General features: G+C 39.3%; 1 pseudogene; it reads right to left on the reverse strand.

Moving 5' to 3' along the window:
* Positions 1-1,157: 1,157 nt before the first annotated feature.
* On the reverse strand, positions 1,158-2,425 carry LOC141700725 (putative aspartic proteinase GIP2; annotated as a pseudogene).
* Between the last annotated feature and the right edge of the window lie 8,483 nt (positions 2,426-10,908).

A 10,908-nucleotide genomic window follows, 5' to 3' on the forward strand; every position in this document is an offset into this window, starting at 1 on the left:
AGAAAAATGCAAAAAAATTCCTAAGTTACAAAAATCAAGGGGCCTACCCAAACACAACCCCGGGGCCTTGTAACCAACAAACACCCCGGAGGTAGGGGCCACATATCAAAGAAAAATGCAGAATTTTTTCCAAGTTACAAAAATTAAGGGGTCTACCCAAACACAACCCCGGGGCCTTGTAACCAACAACACCCCAGAGTTAGGAGCCAGAAATTAAAGAAAAATGCAAAAAAAATTCTAGGAAACACAAATCAAGTGGCTTCCCAAAGACAACCCCGAACTGCAAAAGTACTCCCCTATCCGGGAGACCCATAAGGGAGTAGGAGGCAAATGATAGATCATAATATAATTTGACCCAAGAAATACTACAAAAGCCCAACGATAATAGATATCAGGATCAACTAAGGGTGGTCCCCGGACACGTGGCAACCTCACAATATAGCAACTGTCTCGTATTACCCAAAATAGCATGGCAGCATCTCAGTCGTCCATGTGTCAAGACCTTAGGCTATCCCAACATCAAGGGGACAGTTAGGCCCCGTGGCTCATCTGTACCATTCAATCATCCACCAACCAAAATTCATCAATGACTAGAATATAAATGTACAAACCCCCCAAAATCCTAAGTTGGGAGCCTATAAAAGACCCCAAAAAAGAGGTTTTAAGGGTTACTATTTTTCTTACCCTCGGCACATATACACACACCACTGCTATACATATTTGAATAGCTCTACCTTCTTTTTCTTCGAGAAACCCTTTTATTATTCTTACGCCGGAGTTGTCGCGCGGACTGCACCCCCTCAGATTTTTTTTGCAAAAGCCCACCTTACAGCACAACCATGCACCCCATTTCTACACAAACGGAACTTGTTTTTGAATAGGAAAGGGAGAAGAGTCAGGGGAAGAAAAGAAAAAGAGTTGTGAGAAACTACACATGATATAATGTTTTTCATTAATTTCGGGGCCTCCCGTGGGGCAGTTCCGTCGCACTGGCCGCCTGTGTGAGGACCGTCCATGCGCAGGGGACTTGTAATATTACTAGAAGAAGCCATCCCTAAAAAAAAATTGAAAAATAAAAACGATTACAACCATGACTTAAGTGTTGAAGAACTTATCATAAAACTAAAGATTGTAATGCTAAATGACTGAAGTGCCGTCTAAGCATTAAAAACAATCTTATAGTTGGAGCATGTTGTTTTTTGAGACAAAAGTGAAGAACTAAACCCAAGCCTTGACCTTTCCAGATCAAAGGTCAACAAATTTTCCTCAAGTTGATGCCCTCCAATCACTATTGATGCAAGATAAGTAGGTTCTTCACCTCCATTAACAAACGCTAAACATGAAACATCTTTGTTTACCCTAACCATTGTGTTTTCACCAAACATCCTCCAAACTACACCATTCTCTTTCATCACAAGATCTATATTTGGCACAGCCGGACCAACCCGAGTATTGCGTATGTTTTTCGAGCTAAAGCATGCTCCGAAAGGCGCCACTGGCGGAACTCTAGTCACGTTTTTCAGCTCATTGACAAAAGTTTTAATGACCGCATGATAGATGGACGTTTCTAGGACAGTGTATGGATTCACAGTGCTAATCTTCGTTCCTCCAGATCCTTGTTTGTTAATCTGCAACAGTGTAGTGTTGAGTTTGACAGTTTTGCTATTGATTTTAATTGACTCGACTCCAATGAAGTACTGAGCCGAATATTCACCTCGAATAACTTGTTCTTCTCCCTGGATCACTTTGTTTATAATAAGTGATGTGTACTTTAATACGCTAGACCTGTTGCCGTTTAAATTGTAGGGTCCATCACCGAATATTACGACGCCACCCCTCTTTGATGTTGTTGAAGAACTCAAACAAAGTCCGAAAATGCTATTTTAGTCCTTCCAAGACCAGCCATGCCGACAACTCCCTTTGCAAGACCGCCAACAATTGATGTATGTGCACAAAGAAAAATAAATCGAGGCACAATAACAACATTGTCTTTGGAACTGATTGCAACGATATCCGAAGCTACCTCACCGACTTCAGTTTTTCTGGTCACGCTGTTTTGAGGAGCTCTCCAACATGTATCGGCTACAGTGCAGCCAGGTCCGGGTGGAGCCCCGGCGCATATGTAACAGTCATTGGACGCATCAGCAAGGTGGCATTGAGTGGTGTCACAGCCAGCTGAGCGGATGGTGGTTGAATTGTAACCCCTTTCGCACACAGTCCATAAAAATCGGCCTCCGAGATCCACAGTGAGGCGAACGGGGACAAGGGGAGTTCTCTGTTTGATCTGTGTAAGGTATTGAAGTGTAGATGCATCTTTGTAGATTCGAAGGTAAACTTGCTTGGTTGGGGATTTTGCTGAAGACGAGGACAGGAAAATAAGTGAACAGAGTAGGAATAAAAGCAGAGAACAAGAAGGGAACGCCATGATTAATAGATTATTTTTCAGGTGCTGAGTTTGGGAACATAATATTTTGCTATATATAATGAGAGATTGGAACAGGTAATGCTATTAAAGTTAGTTTTAGTTTATATTTAACTCCATTGTTTTCCTTCATGTGCTCCGAATACCATCTTGCTATCAAACTCTGTAATTATATAACTCCCCATGTGCCAAATGCGGGATAATTTTATGAGTAAATTACAGGCCTACCAAAGCTTTTGCATTTTGGTGGATGCAATTTAAAGTTATACCTAGAGTAAAAATTCATACGAGTTACGGGCCTTTATATATATTAAACTCGAACGAGTTTGTATTTATGCAAAAATAATTTTTTAATACGATAAATGATCATATTAACTTTTCAATGAATTGTCTTACTTTTTTTTCATACATATTATTAAAACAATATTAGATAATTTTAATGGTGAAAATTTATTTTTTATCGTACAATTCGATTTTATCTTACCCTGATAATTTTGTGATCCTATATTTAATGAAAGTTGATAGGGATAAATAAATCATGATTGTGTAATTAAATATTACATTAATTATAAATGATTTGGGCTGCTAGGCCCAATAAGAAGATGTATGACATTCAGACCAAAAAGGTCAGCACATTGATCAGGCCTGATGGACCAGATCAGGCCTGATGGAACAAAGAAGGCCCAAAAACCCTGAATATTAATTAATTTCGTAATTAATTAATAAGGAAAAAAACAACCATTGAGAAGAGTCCCGATAAGGATATAAATCCTTGCAGATTAGCCTCAAAGGGACCTAAAAGGATAAGGAATCAGTTTCCTACTATTTAGGACTCCAAAGTCCATTCTAATTATGAGACTTGCCCACCAAGTCTCCTATATCAAGTCCAATTCAAGGACCACCAGCATCTATATAAGGGGTCTCACCCCACAAATCAGAACTACGTTTTTTGGCTTGATTCTCTAATTCACAGAGATATGTAGGCATCTCGTAAAGGCAGAGTTAAGCTACGAAATACGAGAGCAGCCATAAAAGGCCTTGAGCTCCCGAACCTTGGCAATAAATACAACAAATAATAACCTTAGTTTTTTATCCATAACATTTGGCGCCATCTGTGGGAAAGCACAACAATAACCATGGCGAGAACACGGAGAACAGTTAGAGCCCTTGGAGGAGAAACACCAACGGGGACAACCCAAGTGATCTCTTCAACTGTGGAGGTGCCTCCTCACTCAACCTATGCAGCCACGCAAGGAGAAGCCCAGATAGGGGCAACTGAACCTCAGCCACAAGGGACGATCCCCTCGGCTACTCAAGGTACGAATCCTCAAGTTCAATAAATACATGTACCATTGAATTCTTGACCCGTCGGGTACGAATATTCAACTGTTGTTACTACTAACCCCCCTTATGGGATGCCCCTTTATCCCGAGGTTGGAGGAAGCGGACATGCTGGGCGGAGTGAACCACAAGGGCGGTCGCCCCCATACATACGAGGTTTGACTCCTATTCCTAAGGATCAGGAATTTTCTGGTCCTTACACTGAGAGAGACTCCGAATCTTCGGATGATGAAGTAGCCCCAAGAAGGAGACGTGCTGGAAAAGAGCCGATGGCTGAAGGTAGCCAACGCCCTCAGAGCACCCAAGGGACGAATCCCCAAGAAGTGCAGGAAAGAATCAGGGCTCACGAGGCTGAGATTCAAAGGCTGAGGCGCGACCTGGAGGCGCACCAGACCACCAGACCCCCAGCAGCTCCTAGGGGGAGAAATCCTCCTCCCATCATAGACCTGGATGGTCCAGTGCAGAGAAGGGCTGTTGTCCCAAGGGCTGATCCAAGCAATCTTCTTCCCCTTGGAGATCCTGATGATCATACTCCACCCTTCACTGAAGATATAATGAATGCCCATATTGTTAGGAGCCACGGACTTAGGGTGTTACTACATTTTACGATAAAGATTACGAAAAGAGGATTACCTTGTTAATGGTTGATTCCACGCTCTTCTATTGTGTTCCCAAATTCCCTTGAGCGAAGTGTGGTCTTCGTCTTCTCAAGTTATCCTCTCTTCTTGCTCCTTGGTGGCTACAATATGTTTTCACACAATTGCCAAGCAAGAAGAGAATAAGAATATATATAGGCTACAATAGGGACCATGGATAATTAGGTTGGGCCTTCTAATTATATCTTGAGCCTAGCCCAATGCAATTAAATATTAATTCAATCCACTAAAGAATTAATATTTGCACTACATTTCCTAATACCGTAATTTAATTAATTCGGTTCCAATATTATTTGCTTATTAAATTCCCCATGTTTAAAATATCATATGTCCATTAATTAAATAAATTACTGATAATTTATTTAATTAATATCTTTTATCCTTGATCATCCACTCAACCTTTATTTAATTATTCCAGAATAAATTCCACCTGCAGAGTTTCACATAATTAAATCTTTTTGAGCTTTCAAGGGGACATCATTAACCCGAATATTATCAGGACATGGATTCCTTCAATAAATAATATCCACCATGTATATAATTCCATCACCTAAAATATAATGATATAATTCAAAAGAATTATTTCATATATAAATCAAAGCATGTAAATAATATACACGTGTCAATTACTATTTCCGGATTAAGAACCTAAGCATTAATAATAACATAGAATCTTAGTTCTCCTTCTTAATCAGTATTAATGGAACAATTCTAAATTTGATCATGTTCAATATACACAAAGTATACTAGTATTATTTATTAGTCAATATAAACTAATCTAAATAATACTACAGCCATACCAGTGGATTGTCTAACACCACCTGTGCTGTGAACCTTATTATATTATATAATCGTATTTAACAATCTAATATTATGTATCTCATTTGATACTAGATTGTTCACAATATATAATATTAGACAACATGTAAACATTCAAATGATTCTCAAATAAACTGGCCAGAAATAAATGTACATACTTCAAATAAATATTTTCAGTATACACTAACAATCTCCCACTTATACTCAAAATATTCTATGTGTACATCAGTGTTTATTTAATCCACTATTACATAAAAATCTATGTGTCCATCCATCTGACTCCTATCGCTTCCACATGCTTGTCAAAAACCTTGGTTGGCAAGCTCTTTGTGAAAGGATCTGTTCGGTTGTCTTCTGATGATATGTGAGCCATAACTATATCCCCTCGCTTTACGATTCCTCGTATGAGATGATATTTACGTTCAATATGTTTAGCTGCTTTGTGGTCTCGCGGTTCCTTTGAATTTGCCACAACACCAGTGTTATCACAATACACCGTCAAGCTCTTAGGCAAATTAGGTACCACATCTAAGTCCAAAAGGAAGTTCCTGAACCATACAGCCTCCTTGGCAGCCTCAGAGGCCGCCACGTACTCGGCCTCCATGGTGGAGTCTGCAATGCATTTCTGCTTTACACTCCTCCATATAACGGCTCCACCTCCCAAAGTAAAAACATATCCCGAGGTTGATTTCCTCTTATCCCTATCTGATTGGAAATCTGAATCAGTATATCCCAAAGGAAATAGATCTGAGGCCTTGTAAATTAACATATACTCCTTAGTCCTTCTCAGGTACTTGAGTATAGTTTTTACTGCACTCCAATGTTCCTGACCTGGGTTCGACTGATATCTACTAACCATGCCTACAGCAAAGCAGATGTCAGGCCTCGTACATAACATAGCATACATTAAGCTTCCACATGCCGAAGCATAAGGAACTGCTTTCATGCTCTCTATATCCTTAGGTGTCGAAGGAAACTGCTTCTTAGATAGAGCAACTCCATGCTTAAAAGGTAGAAAACCTTTCTTGGAGTTCTGCATGTTAAAACGAGCTAATACTTCATCAATATAGGGCTCTTGAGATAAAGCCAACATCCTTTTCTTGAGATCCCTTATAACTTTGATCCCAAGGATGTATGCCGCTTCACCTAAGTCCTTCATGTCAAATTGTTTGAACAACCATGCATTTACTGATGACAACATCTCAACATTGTTTCCAATGAGTAAAATATCATCTACATATAGTACTAGAAAAAACCACTGCATTACCTTCACTTCTCTTACGCACGATTCGCTTGGACTTTGATCAAATCCATATGACTGGACTGCCTGATCAAAACGAATATTCCAGTCTCTAGAAGCTTGTTTAAGTCCATAAATAGACCTCTTAAGCTTACATACAGATGCTCTTGGCCTTCCTTAATGAATCCTTTTGGTTGCTGCATATAGATGGTTTCTTCAAGACTTCCATTAAGAAAAGCTGTCTTGACATCCATTTGCCAAATCTCATAATCGAGATGAGCTGCTATAGATAAAAGAATACGGATTGACTTAAGCATGACTACCGGTGAAAAGATTTCCTCATAATCGATACCTTCTTTCTGAGTATACCCTTTCGCAACAAGTCTTGCTTTCCAGGCTTTCACCTTTTTATCTAATCCCCTCTTTTTCTTGTAGATCCACTTACATCCAATAGGTTTTATACCTTTGGGTGGTTCCACGAGCTCCCGGACCTGATTAGAATATATTGATTCTATCTCAGATTCCATCGCCTTTTGCCAAAGATTTGCATCTTTGTCTTGTACTGCCTCTTCGTATGTACGGGGATCATCATCATGTTCACCAAGGACCAAGTCTGAAGACTCTCCCAAAAACATGAATCTATCAGGCTGTTGAACAACCCTCCCACTACGACGAGGCACTGGTGCGGTATTAGTGACAGGTTGTACATTATATTGTGGTTGTTCTACTTGTACTACAACTTCATGGGTATTATTTGTCCCTCCCACTAGTTCCTCTAAAACGACACTACTCATGGGTTTGTGATTCATTATATAGTCCTCCTCCAAGAATCTTGCATTGGTGCTAACAATGACATCCCGATTCTTCGGGCTATAAAATAAATATCCTTTCATTCCCATGGGGTAGCCTACAAACAACCTTACTTATGTACGAGATTCTAACTTAGTCGCGTTCTTGTTCAGCACATGTGCTGGATAACCCCATATTCGAATATGTCTTAGACTCGGTTTATCCCCGGTCCATAATTCTAAGGGGGTTTTAGGAACCGACTTAGAAGGTACTAAGTTCAGAAGATAAGCTGATGTCTCTAAGGCATGTCCCCAAAATGACTTGGGTAAATCCGAATAACTCATCATTGATCTAACACTCTCTAAAAGAGTCTGGTTCCTTTTCTCTGCTACACCGTTCTGCTGGGGTGTGCCTGGTGCAGTTAACTGGGATTCTATCCCATTTTCTGATAAATATTCCCTAAATTCTCCAAGCAAGTATTCGCCACCACGATCTGATCATAGTGACTTGATACTTATATTAAGTCGCTTCTCCGTTTTAGCTTTGTACTCTTTGAACTTATCAAAGCACTCAGACTTACGGTGCAACAAATAAACGTACCCATATCTAGAATAATCATCAATGAAAGTGATGAAATATTCATAACCACCTCTTGCTTTGATATTCATGGGTCCACATAAATCAGAGTGAACCAATTCTAACAGTTGTTTGGCTCTATTCCCTTTTGCCTTGAAAGGCCTATTAGTCATTTTACCTTCCAAGCAGGATTCACAAACTGGAAATGGCTCCACTGCCAATGAGCTTAAAGGCCCGTCTACTACCAGTCTTTGAATCCTCCTCAAGTTAATATGACCTAATCTCAAGTGCCAAAGATATGTTTGGTTCAAACTAGAAGGTTCCTTTCTTTTAGTAGAGTTAGAAGATGTGTTGTTCAATTCCCTAAATTGCAGTTGCAGTGCAGGTTGACAAGGATTAATTATATACAAATTGTCTTGCAATGTACCAGAACATATAATTCGTTTATTCATCATAATAGAAACATTACGATCCAAACAAACATTATAACCATCCAAAGCAAGTTTAGAAACCGAAATTAAATTCCTTCTAAAAGAAGGTACATAAAGACAATTGTTCAAAACCAAAATCCTATCAGAACCAAAAGATAAATGAATAACTCCTACTGCAACTACTGCTACTTTCGTAGCATCTCCCATGAACACGTATATCTCACCATCTCTAAGCATTCTGGATAGTTGGAACCCCTGCATAGAATTACAAACATGATCAGTGGCTCCTGTATCTACACACCAAGTGCTCGTAGATATAGCCGCTATAAATGTTTCTGTAACTAGAGAAAAAGACATACCAGTATTGTTTGTCTTCTTAGGAAGAGGACAATCCTGTTTCCAGTGACCTGACTGTTTGCATCTGAAGCACTTTCTCTTAGGCTTTTTCACACCACCCTGAACTCCCACTGCCTTCACAGCTTTCTGTGTCTGAGCCTTTTTCTTCTTCTTAATACCTTTCGGCTTAGAGGAAGAACCTTTCTCAGCCACATTCACTTGAACACTCTGCCGAAATAATCCTTCAGTTGCCTGAAGTTCTGTCAGCAGTTCCGCGAGACTATACTGCCTCTTGTTCATGTTGTAATTCAAGAGGGAACTGCTTAAAACTCTTGGACAAGCTCATAAGAATAATGTCAATCTGGGTTTCCCCGTCAAGTTCAGCACCAAGGATCTCTATCTCATTCAGATGCGACATCATCTTGAGAACATGATCCCTTACAGGTGTGCCTTCAGCCATCTGAGTGTTCATTAAAGCCTTCATGGCTACTTGCCTAGCAGCCCTATTCTGATCTCCAAAAAGTTCCTTGAGATTAAAGAGCATATCCGAAGCAGTGGCCATAGACTGATGCTGATGCTGCAAAACACCCGACATTGCTGCCAGAATGTAACATCGCGACATCTCATCAGCCTTAATCCACCGTTTATAATACTCTTTCTCATCTTCAGGAGCATCAGCAGCGGGCTGTTCATGTTTGGGTTCATAAGTGCAAAACTTGTACTCCTCAGCAGTCAACACAATGTCCAAATTTCATTTCCATTCTATATAGTTAGGTCCGGTAAGTTTGTTATCCTTAAGTATGGTGAATAGTGGATTAAAGCCCATTTTATCCTGAGAATCATGCATAAAAACATCACATAAATAAGGGTGCATTAATTATTAAGATCTAAATTATTAAAATTTAATGCACTAACATCTAAACACCATAAGCTTCTGGTACGCCACGATGTGTGACATGTATACCACCTAATTTTGTTTAAATGTTACTTCGGTCCATTACTAAACAATATACCACGTTGGGGTGGACTATATTATTTTTCATAGCTAAGTGTATACCATCATCAAATCTTAAATTATTCGAAATCTATGGAACTTGGTACGCCACGATGGGTGGCGTGTATACCTTCCAATATTCATAATTTTGCCTTGAATAGAATACTTCAATTCAATATTCATCAATGGTTTGATTTTCAGGTAGTGGAGGAGTCACATCGGTCTCGCTTAAAACCCACAGCCTTACAAGTTCGATGAACCCGTTTTTGACAAAATCGCCCCAAATCAGAAATAAAGAAAATCCGTATTTATTCCTTTCAAAATTTATTAATTTAAGAAGTTTGTTCTAGTAATTTCTATAACATTCTAGACACCATAAATTACATGCCACGATGGGTGACGTATATATAATTTATATTCGTCTTTATGTTAAATTACCTACAACCAATAATGGAGACCATGGGATTTAATTTCATATTAATTACCTCTCCCACTTAGAATTTTTTTATTAAAATTGAGGAATTTTAAAATTAAATGGGGCCCTATGTTGTTATAATTATGTCTAATCATGCATTCAAAATACACACATAATTTTAGCAACATATAACATTTAATTAAAGCAATAAATAAAATTTATGTCCATGTCGTCCTAATTAAGTTAAACATGCAATTTTAAAAGAATTACACACATAATTAGCGACACACATAATCAATAAATTAAAGCAGTAATTAAAATTTAATGGAAAAAATTAAAATAAATTTTCCACTATTATGGCCCTTGAAAAAAAATCCAGCTCTCAAAAAAAAATCTGCCCCAAGCGCGCCCCGACGCCCCCAGCAGTCCCAGCAGCCCCAGCAGCCCCAGCAGTCCCAGCTGCCGCAGCAGCCCCAGCAGCCCCAGCAGTCCCAGCTGCCGCAGCGGCCCTAGCAGCCCCAGCTGCCGCAGCGGCCGCAACGCGCGCGCCTGTTGCTTTTCTGTGAGTTTTGTTTTGATTTTGTTCGATCCAAATATCAACAGCAACCCCTTGTAATCGCACAGCGGAACAAAAAACTACCGGAATTGATTTCCGATCGCACATAACTATTACAAAATACCCGGAACAATTACAAAAAAAATAGATCTAATACAAAACTAATTTTGTAAAATCTATTCTAACACGATCAACCCTCGTGTAAATTACAACCACGATTAAACCACGTGGAAACCAAAACAAAAATTAACCACGATTAAACCACGTGGGATCCAAACACATAATAAAAATATACATGGCCATAATAGTGGATTAACAACCTGCATCAAAACC

The sequence above is a fragment of the Apium graveolens genome, unplaced genomic scaffold (assembly GCF_009905375.1).
Source record: "Apium graveolens cultivar Ventura unplaced genomic scaffold, ASM990537v1 ctg2814, whole genome shotgun sequence".
NCBI lineage: Eukaryota > Viridiplantae > Streptophyta > Magnoliopsida > Apiales > Apiaceae > Apium > Apium graveolens.